Genomic DNA, 11,458 nt, shown 5'->3' on the forward strand with positions numbered 1-11,458 from the left:
AAATAATTTACTATCTTATCCCCATGGGCTGTGAGAGGTATGACATCGCAGTGGCATAGTTATTAGATTTTTTAATAGTTTTTGACAAAATGACCTTATAAACTTCTATTCAGTAATGAGAGGGGACAATTTAAAGCGTTGCTGGTTCCCTTTGTTATCTTTTAAGTATTGCTCTGTTTGCCAAATTTTCTATGTACCCTTGAACAAGCCCAGAAAGTTTCAACTTAACACTCTCAGCTGTTCCTGCGATTTTTCTGATACACCCTTTTGATAATTAGCATGCACATAATTAATTTTTATTTCTTTCAATACCTCCCTCAAAATTCCTTGAGACTTCACGCAAGTAGAGAGAGTCTGATTCACAAGTAGTTACTCTCACAGTTACCAGTAGTTGCAGATGCAAGTAATTTCAAGTGCAGCCACAGCATTAGTAGCAGCAGTATTGGCCCTGAAAGAATTTCCCGTCCTTGGAAATATTGCAGATACAACTTTTGATAGCCTGGGAGCACATGATGATTTTTTACTTAGTTCAAAATACCCTTTAACATTCCCTGAAATTCCACATTAATATCCTTAACCTTAGCGAACACACCAAGGCTTAATTATCTCCTTCTTCCAACTTATAATATGCATATAAGCAATGCACAATTTAAAATCCTTACAACAGGGCCCTTTGGGGGCTGGCTTCCCCGAAGGCATAGTTTTGGACTTTTGACAATTCTAGGACAAATATTATATCCTGCTTAGGTTGGTTTTGTGTTTTCCGTTAAGCCCTAATTTGTAGAATTTTACGGATATTGGAAAGCATAACTTTTCAGCTTATTTAAGCAATTTTTCTAAAAGAAATACCTTTCGTAATCTGCAGAGCAAGTATTGTTGTTTGTTTGACCACTGTTTGCTTCATTAAGAAAAGTTTTTTTATTAATGCATCAAATAAATAAATCTACCAATAATGTAACAGAAATATGTCGTATGATAAACAATAGTAGGCGAGTCCAGTATTTCTAGATATGTGAAAATTGTCATCATTATCACACAATAAATTGAGAAAACACCTATTGCCATAATTGGCATAAACCCATTTTTGTTATTCTTACTACATCACCAATTTCATTAAAATTTTTTTAAATAAACAGTGTTGAATTAAATACAGTTTTTCTCAATTTCAACAATATACCAAATAAACACTGTTTCGAAGTCTTATGGTTGTAATGCAGACCTAAGAGGCTACCTAAGGAAGTGGCATCACTGTTGATATGTTGTTTTTACTCTCCGCCTCGTGGTCCTTATCGTAAGGACCTTGCGAATTAATTACTTAATTGTACTGACAATGCACGATCCTTGTATCCTAACGCTGGTATCATAATGACTGATGACTTTAATGACTTGGATCCCAAATGAATAAGTAATCCACTGTCAGTTAAACAGATTGTTAATGTGCCAACAACAGGTAGCCGTATGTCAAATCTCAACTTTGGCAATTGTCCGGGATATTACAATACATAGTTACATAACCTCCACTAGGTATGAGTCACCACCTGGGTATTACTAGTGCACCTTACCATTTTATCCCAAATAGACAAACCACAGGGCCTGTGGTGTAGAAGCCCTATGCACCTGAGCTAATAAACCAAACAGTTAGTGATAACGGACTGTAGTAGGAAATGACACGGCTCAACAGCAACCGAAACTCTATAAAACGGAATTTTGATACCAACATATACATCAAAAGACTTAAATTTTTATGCTGATCTTAAATAAGTGAGTTTTATCAAGTTAAGTTTTACCCATCAAAAATAACGAGCCTTAGAAAATTTGCCTTGTTTTCAAAGAGAGGCGGAAACACACCTAAACCTCATAGAATCTTACGAAAAAATTTCACAATCAGATTCAGCGTATCAGAAAACTCTACTGCAGAGGTTTCAAGCTCCTATCTGCAAAAATGTAGAATTTTTTTTGCCAGATAAACGATCACGGATACGTGTTTGTGTGTTTTGTTTTCCCCAGGGATGATCGAATCGACCGAGTGGTCCTAGAACGTCGTGAGAGGGCTCATTTCAACAGAAATTAAAAGTTCTAGTGCTCTTTTTAAGGGACCAAAAAATTGAAGGGCAACTAGGCCCCCTCCCACGCTCTATTTTTCCCAAAGTCACTAGATCAAAATTTGAGATTTTGTACAGCATTGTCGATAAACCTAATAGCTATGTCTTTCAGGACGACTTGATTATCCAGAGTCCGAGGAGGAAGGCTTTCAAGTTATGAACTTTACCCATTGCTTAAATATAGTATTGATTACTAGGAAGACAGGGGGAATTTTTCTAGTGGTTGGGGGTCGATGGGTTTACGTGAAAAGATCTTTCTATGGAGGAATTTATCATGGGGGAAGAGAATTTCCATGAAGGGGGTGCTAGTTTTTCCAGCGTTAATGAAAAAAATAATAAATTAAATTAAAAAAGAAGTTTTTTCAACTGAAAGTAAGAAGCAACATTAAAACTTAAAATGAACAGAAATTATTGCGTGCGTGAGGGGGTTTGTCCCCTCCTCAATACCTCGATCTTTACGCTAAAGAATTTTTAGTAATTTCAAAAGAGCTATTTATTCTAATTAAACAGCCTTTGTGATTGATTCAAGGATCATTCTTAAAGAATTGGAACAAAATTTGAACTTTAGCGTAAAGAGCGAGGTATTGAAGAAGGGGCGAACCCATTCATATACGTAATAAAAATACACGAACATAGAAGTTCGTTACTTAAGTTAATTTGTAAGTTAGGTATATTTATTATTAATAAAGACGTTCTTAAACAAAATTGAAAGTCCTAGTTGTCTTTTTAAGTAGCCACAAAAATTGGAGGGCAAGTAGGCCTCTTCCTTCACCCCATTTTTTCTCATAATCGTCGGATCAAGACTTAGAGAAAGCCATTTAGCCAAGGAAAGTGAAATTAACATGCAATATTTGTTTGAGTTATTCTACAAATTTGTACAAATTGTACAAGTAAATGTACAAATTCATGTATAAAAAGAACAAAAAAAGAGCCATCATCGTTGCAAGATTTTTTTTCCAAAAATTGTTTGCATGGTTAACTTTTATTTTTAAGAGAAATAGAAATTATATTTCAAAAACCCTACTTTAATAATATTTTTGATTTTATTATTTTTTCATAGCCTGGTTTTTAGTTTTCACTTAATAAGGGCAATCACCTAAATTGCCAGTCAAAATTCTTTATCTGTGGGGCACAGAAAGCCGTATGGAACATTTTGGTGGGTTTATCAAGTCGAATTTGTAGAAAAAAAACATGTTGACGTAATTTTTTTTCAATTGAGCTCTTAAACTGCGGTCTTTGATGTTATAGTATTTCACTGGCGGCAAGAAAATGCTTCAATGTGGGAGACTAAATATTCTGTATGAGGAATGAAAAATTGAAAAGAGTATGCATTGAATGATCTCTCATAGCCAAAATAACCTCGAGTGACTTGACATTGCTATGAGTTGCGATTAAACAAAGTCGCCCCTGAACGAAAAGAGAGAAAATAAAACATCTCAATGTTTTCCATGCAAAAAATTGATTTTCCTTGTTGTTGAAGGTGGGGAGCTGTAAGGGCTCTATAATGATTTCCCTGACCATTGCATTCCAATTGGTAATTTTCATTTTTATTCGGTGCCATTTTGATGCTTCTGGTTTTTGTTCAGGGGGGAAGAGTTATTTTTTTTAGGTGGATGGGTTACAAAAAAATAAATAAAAAATGCATAAAAGATTTGTTTATACGAATTTTGTTACTTGTTTTTGCAAATCAGAGAAAAATTCTGGGAAGCGAAATTCAGACAAAGTAACCTCCCCTCTTGATACGACCTTGGTTCTAGGCTCCTTTCCAAAAAACGTATAAATTCGCTTTCACAATACCATTTTATGACTTACTTGATTTAAGTCCCATATGGCCTTGATGGTCGTCTCGGGGCCTCTCTACTCACTAGCGAATGTATTTGTCGCCTATACTGCTTTCTGTTTTGTGTCATTCTGAGAAGATCAGGGAGGTTGCACTTGGAGAAGTTTTCCCTCCAGCGCTTCGGAGGGTGACCGCGAGGGCGAGAACGGTAGATGCAACTTTCGAAGACAATTTTCGGTAGTTAGTCGTTGCACATGCGCTGGACATGGCCAAGCCACCTGAATTGTTGGACACGGACCCAGTGCAGGATGGTAGTGTTATACTACAGTTTTTGAGTAATTCGATATTTGAGACTCGATCTACGTATTTTATACCAGCGATTTGACGCAGCAGCTTTGTCTCAAACGCAGCGAGTTGCATGGATTCTTTTACTCTGACTGTCCATGTTTCATAACCGTACATAGCTACAGGAATGATGATGGAGGAGAATATTTTAAGTTTTAGCTTCATGGAGATTCGATTTTGCTTCTATATTAGCATCAGAGCTTTGAAGCTGGTGCTACCCAGAGCGAGGCGTATTTTGATGTCCACTGAGTGATTATTGTTGCTCGTGATCTGGCTGTTGTCTACCTGTTATGCTGTTGTTATGTGAAGTTGTCTACCCATTCTATTTCCGCTCCATTAAGCTTTATTTTTGGCGGGGATGGGTTATTGAACCTTGACACGCGCATGGCTTTTGTTTTATCCTTGTTGATTTTCATTCCGAAGGTTCCTGTAACTACTTCAAGATTTTCTGCTTTAGTTTGGAGTTCAGCAACGGATCCAGTGAGCATGTCGATATCGTCTGTGTATGTCAGCTTGTCCATTACGATCCCTCCTATCATTTCCCCATTGGTTGCTTCAACATGCGACACTACACAATGAAGGAAGATATTAAACATGTGAGGTGAGATGATTCATTTTTGCAAAACACCAACAGAAGTTTGGAATTCTTCAGCTGTTCCCTCAAATGTGTGCACTTGTCTTCTGAACCACTCATACATGTTACGAATGAGTTATACGATATTTGACGGTACGCCATAATGCAGCAGTATATGCCAAAGGCCCTCTCTCCGAATTAAGTCAAAAGCTTATTTGAAGTCAATAAAGAGCTGATAGAGATCCTGACCGTATTCAAGGTATTTTTTTTCCATTACTTGACGGTTGACAAAAATCTTATCTATCATTCAGTGGTTCGCTCGGAAACCCACCTGATATTCAGGGATGATGTGACTGGTTAATGTTTTTATTCTGTCCAGTAGTATCTCGGTCAACACTTTGACAGTTTAGCTTGTCAGACTGATTGGATGGTAATTGTCACATTTGGCTTTGGACCTTCTCTTATGCAGAGGAATCATGGTAGCGGAACAAAACGTTTTCGGGAAATATTTCTTGTGCCAGGCAGCTGTAGCAATTTTGTGGTAGAGGTCTGTTACGACTTCTTCGTCGACTTTCAGGAGTTTTGCGTGCAATCCATCTGGTCCAGGCGATTTATTTGATTTGAGTGACTTCAAGGCAGCTTCACACTCTATTCTAAGTGGTGGTGGGCTTGGTTCTAATGGGGAGATGGTTAAATTCCTAAGAAAAGCCGGGTTAGAATTGATTGCTGGGGGGAGTTAATTTCAGACGGAGCCGACTTCATACGGAGGCGGAAAGATGCCATTACCAGTGTGTGATCACTGTCTAAGTCTCCTCCTGCAAAAGCGACTGTATCTAGCGTGCTAGTTTTCCAGCGTTACGGGACGAGTACATAATCGATGCAAATTTGGTGGTTCCATCAGGTGATCTCCATGAGTGCCAGACCTTTTCTTCCGTCGACCCATCCTATACTCTGAACACCACCATTGGAAAATTACGAACCTGCTCACGTGAGGTATCAGTTCAGACCGAACCTTACTCATATGTTACCAGAGAAAATTTAACGTATCCAAATCCCTGTGTTAAAGATTTTGCTTGCCAGACAAATCTTGATACTCTTAAACCATTAAAAGACAGACTAGAAGAGTTATTAAGCTACATTTCGACCGTAATTTCGGAACCCCTATCTGTAACTCAAAACAGTGATATAACAAAGAATAATGAAGTCAATCAAGTGAAATTAAAAAATTCAGAAAATGCTATATTTCCCTTCGTAAATTCATTTGAGACGTCAAGGGCGTTTGAACCAGTGACAAACCAGGTGATTAGCAATGACATTGACCGGAACGGTCAAGTTAATAATGTTGAAATGAAATCAATTATTCATGAACGTAATCCCACTGTATCCGAATACAGGAATAACTTAACGGCTTCCGGTTGTATGCTGAATTTGAAAGAGGATAATGACACCTTTGTTTTAAAGACTAATAAGGTTACTACGAAATCCGATGCAGATATTGGAATTGTTTATGAGAAACTTGTGGCATATGAAAGTGAAGGAAACGGAAGAATTAGCTGAAAAAAAAAATGGTGATCAGCGTGTAATTGAAAATAAAGAAAAAACGAAATCAGTTTGCAAGGATTTTTTACGTGCAAAATGTAACCACGGAAAAAGATGTAATCGGCTCCATATTTGCAAATATTTTCTGACGGGTTCTTGCAATAAAAGTTCGTGCTTGTTTGACCATGTTTCAATTTGTTCTGTTTTTATGTCGGGTCGTTGTTTCGGTTGTGACATGTATCATGTTTTTATACCAAAGTCGTTTAGTAGGTTATTCTCTAAGCCACAAGCTATACCTTCGCATGTGCACGATGCTAGTTCTAAGAATTTGACAAAAAACGGAGATGGATTTCGGAGGGAGGCCCCGCCCTTTTTAGGCCAGCGTCGAAAGCACTCACGACCCCATCCTCCCCTTGGTCAGGTTCCTGTCGACACCCATTCTTATCCCCCTGCATTTTCAGCCCAACAATTAATAAACCCTTCCCGATTACATACTCCCCCGCCTTACCCCTTGTTATCTCCTCCTCCTCTCCGTATACAGAAGTCCTATTTCCTTCCCCCTTACAGTATGCTGCCCCATACCCTCCCTACTCCGCCGCAAACCAGCAATTTCTTGACGGACATGAATCACTATTCCCACCCAGCCCCCCTTTCCCAGCACCTTACGAAACCCCAGCTCATTCGTTTTATCCCTCGTGCCTACCCTGTAAACGTGACTCAGGTCTGAGATTTTTTGCGTCCAATAATTGTCATATAATAAGTCCTCGTGCTTCGTCCATATCCTTGCTCGTCCCCCCACATCCAAATCCCCAAAGCAAATCCTTCTCTTACCCCTCTTCTCCAAAGCATAATAAAATTAAATTAAAACCGTACCCCCCAGGAAATTCTCAAACCCATCAAGTTTCCCTGTCGCGATTCCCCAATCGGTTTGTTTTTCCTAAACTTTTAGTTACTAATGCTGAAAGTCTTAATTTTGAAAAGCTTACTGAACTCGAGGTGGTTTCAGAATCACATTTGATAGATATTATAGCTGTTACTGAAGTTCAATCCCATGACCCAGGGTCCCTACACCTGACAAATTATTCAGAGTTTATTAAACTCTGTCCTTCAGACCACCCACTCGGGAAAAAAGGTGGCGGAGTTCTGTTTTTTACTAAGAGTCACCTTTACCCAAAGGTTATTCAAGTCCCTAATTTATCCGAGTATGATGAAATCCTCTGGCTAAGTGTTAGACCAAAAGTACTCCCTCGTCCATTTAGTATTATTGCAATAGCTGTTTTCTATTATTCCCCAAATCAAAATATCGAGTCAAAACGTAATTTTGTCCAGCAATTACAGACAAGTGCTGATTTTGTTATTTCTAAGTACCCCAATGCTGGCCTTTTTTTTAGTTGGCGATGCCAACGACCTTAAAATGGATTCCTTTTGTGCTTCACTTAAAGTAAAGCAAATTGTTAAAACACCGACGACTCGGGGAAATACCTCTCTTGATGTTATTTTAACTAATATGTATAATTTTTACAGCCCTCCCTCAACTTTGCCCCCATTAGGTGGGAGTTATCATTTTTCCATTCTTTTGTCCCCCTCCTCAACTTTTAAGCATACTTTCTCAAAGACTTATAGCACTTACCGCCCCCTTCAAAATTCTGGTCTTCTTTCTTTTGGTATGTGGCTGAGTACTGAAGATTGGTCCGACATTTATAGTTTACAAAACCTTGATGAGAAAACAGCCACGTTTCATAAAAAGATAATTGATAAATATCAAATTTGTTTCCCAGAAAAAAAAGGTTTAAAAGGTACTCGAGTGACAAACCCTTTATTAATCAAACAATAAAAACACTAATTAGAACCAAATTGAAGCTGTTTAAGAATGGTAAACTCGATCAAGCCAATATATTAAGAAAATCAATTAAAAGAGAAATTCGTAAATTGGCACGATCATACTACAAAAATAAGATCGAAGAATTGTTCACTAATAAGCCAAAAAACTGGTATTCCGAGGTTAAAAAGCTATGTGGCAGGAGTCTTGACCAGCTTAATTTCAACTTACCAGAGCCCCCTGATGTTACTGCAAATAATCTAAATAAATTTCTCGCTTCCATTGTCCAGAGCCTTCCAGCATTGCCAATCCAATTATCAACAGGAGCCCCATCCCCCTTTTTCCCGACTGTTTCCCCGTCTGAGATTGAAAGAAGAATTGATAAACTAAGAAAGACAAGTGTTTGTCCCTTGGATATCCCGTTTCCCCTTATTAGAGCCTTCGGTGACTTCCTGTCTAAGCCCTTGTCTGTCCTGTTTAACGAAATTACTAAGTCTGGGCAAATTCCAACAATTTGGAAACAGGGTTTTATTACCCCTTTGAAAAAGAAAAATGGAAAGCCTGGCTTTGATGGTGTTCGGCCTATTACGCTTACTCCTATTTTTTCAAAATTGTATGAAGGATTCCTTGCAGATTTGCTAAAGGAAAAAATCCTACCTCTTACTGACCTGAAACAATTTGGAAACCTAAAATCAACTTCTACTTCCCATTACCTCGTTTCTCTTATTGACCACATCGGGAAAACCCTCGAAAAACCTAATTCCTGGCTAAACTTAAGTTCTATTGACCTTCAGAAAGCCTTTGATCTTGTTAACCACAATATTTTAATTGAGAAACTAGAAAGCGAGTTCAATATCGATCCCTTACTGGTAAAATTGGTTGCCTCATTTTTAACAAATAGATCACAGGTGGTTAAATACCAGAACCATTACTCAAATCCTCTCCCTATCTACAATGGCATACCCCAAGGAACTCTCCTAGGCCCCCTCCTTTTTTCAGTCATGGTTAACAGCCTTGCGAAGGAAGTTCCTGACCGTTGGAAATTTGTTGATGACCTAACGATTGTTGAAAGTTGCTTCAGAAATTTAATAAGCGACCCTATGAGTATTCTCAATGAAATTGGAAGTGAGGCTTTGGACCTAGATATGACCGTAAACCCCTCTAAGTCCATGATAATGCCGATTTGTTTCCTCAAATCCTCGCCCTGTTTTCTTAATTCTACCCCTTCTTAAATTTATGCATCCTCGGTTAAATTACTTGGAGTCACAATTTCGTCAAATTTAAAGTGGGATATCCACGTTAAAGATATCATCCATAAAGCTAATGCGTCTATCGCCCTCCTTAAGCTCCTAAATAAATATAGCGTCCCCCCTTCTCACTCCTTAAGGTTGTACACGTCGTTTGTCCGTCCGCATCTTGAATATGCTTGTCCAGTTTGGCACCCTGGCATCTCCCGTGAAGAATCAGACAAAATTGAGTCAATACAAAAAAGAGCCTTGCGAATAATTTTCAAAGAAGGCAAGGTGCCTTACTCTCTGCTCCTAAAAAAAGCTAGTTTGGAAACCCTTGAGCGAAGGAGGTCGTCGTTGTGCCTCCATTTTTCAAAAAATGCAATAACGAACCCTCGGACGGCAAGTATTTTCCCCAAACGTCACTCACCATCCAGATTACGACAGCCTCGAGCTGTTTCTGAGCCCATCCCAGTTTTGTCCCCCATTCGTTGCGTTACCTCCAGATATAAAAAAAACACCTTTGTCCCCTTCATGACAGAAAAAATAAATAAAATAGCCAACTAGTTTCGCCTCCCCCAGTTTTTTTTTTTTCTTTCATGTGAGGTGCTTTAGGTCGTTGTTCGTTTGATTCGTTTGTTCCCACCGATTGTTTATATGTTCTCTTTTAAACCTTTTCAACGTTAATTTTATCTCACTCTGTTAGTTTTGTTTTACGACTTACCTTTTCAACTTTCTGACATATTGCCGTTTAATTTTTTCTTTTTTTTGACAAATGAATGGCTTTGCCTTTCTGATTTAGTTGTTTTTGACATTGTTTAACCAGTTTTTTAGTTGTTGTGCTATTTTTATGATGTGTTTTTATTTTTATGGTTTTATGACTCTGGAATGCGAATTCCTGAATGCGTCCCTCGGGGCTTGTGATAGTTATTTTTTGAAATTAAATATCTTATCTTATCTAAGAACATTAATCCCTCACATAGTTGAAATTTTAAATTAATACCCCCCCCCCCTTTTTTTCTTTTTTTTTTCTCACTCCACTCTTATCTTATAGTTTGAGTGTTTATTTTGCAATTGCAAACTTTGTAATTCTTGCTAGCTACATTTTTGTTTAAATTTGTTTTCCCTGTTTTAACTTTACGAGTTTTTATCGTTTGACTTTTTATTGATTGTAATTTATGATGTTGTACTGACGCTGAAGTGCGAATTCGGCCCTTTTGGGCTTGTGATAGTCGCTTTATTGAAATAAATATTATCTTATCTTATATTATCTTATGTGACTTTTCGTCGCTCTCTATGTTTGAAAAGAGTGGTGGCCACTACCAGCTCGTTGTCCCGGTACTATTCCAGAAGGCACTCACGTCTTCTGTTTCTGGTACCATGTCCAAATGTAACTATGACGTCTTCATTACCGTCGGAATTCAAGCCCACTACTGCATTAAAGTCTCCAATAACGGTAATTATGTCTTCTTTTGGAATAAAGTCTGTGAGGCTTTGGAGTTGGCTGTAAAATTCCTCTGAGTCTTCATCGCTACGAGAAGAATCCGGTGCTTAAGTCTGGATGATGCTTAGGTTTCCAGTCAAACCTTTGAGCTAGATAGCAATGATATGATCGGAGACTGGAGCTGTAGAGGTAAGTTATTTCTTTGCTTTCTTTGAAAGAATGAATCCTACTCCTCGGCGATGAATTCTTTCGTTCAGACCTGACAAAAGTATTTCTGTGTCCCCAATCCTTTCAGCACCAGTTACTGGAAGATGAGTTTCTGACAGACCAATGATGTCTCATTAATGCCTGTTGATTTCTCGTACAAGTAGATCCTTCTTTGCTTCCTTGGCCATGGTCCTTACATTTAGAATTCTTATTGCCAATGTTGTTTTAGGGGTAATAAGGGGGGGGGGGGTCCGATTCAGGAATTATTACATTTGAAATTGTAGTTGCGGCGTAGCTGGTCGTTGGGCCATCAGTAATCTTTCCAGCAGAGCCGGTCGTCACATCATCGGCTACCCCGGACGTGGTATAATCTTAATAATACCATTTTATTATTAAGATTAATCGAAATAAGTGTTATC

The sequence above is a fragment of the Artemia franciscana genome, chromosome 1, assembly GCF_032884065.1.
Source record: "Artemia franciscana chromosome 1, ASM3288406v1, whole genome shotgun sequence".
Lineage (NCBI taxonomy): Eukaryota > Metazoa > Arthropoda > Branchiopoda > Anostraca > Artemiidae > Artemia > Artemia franciscana.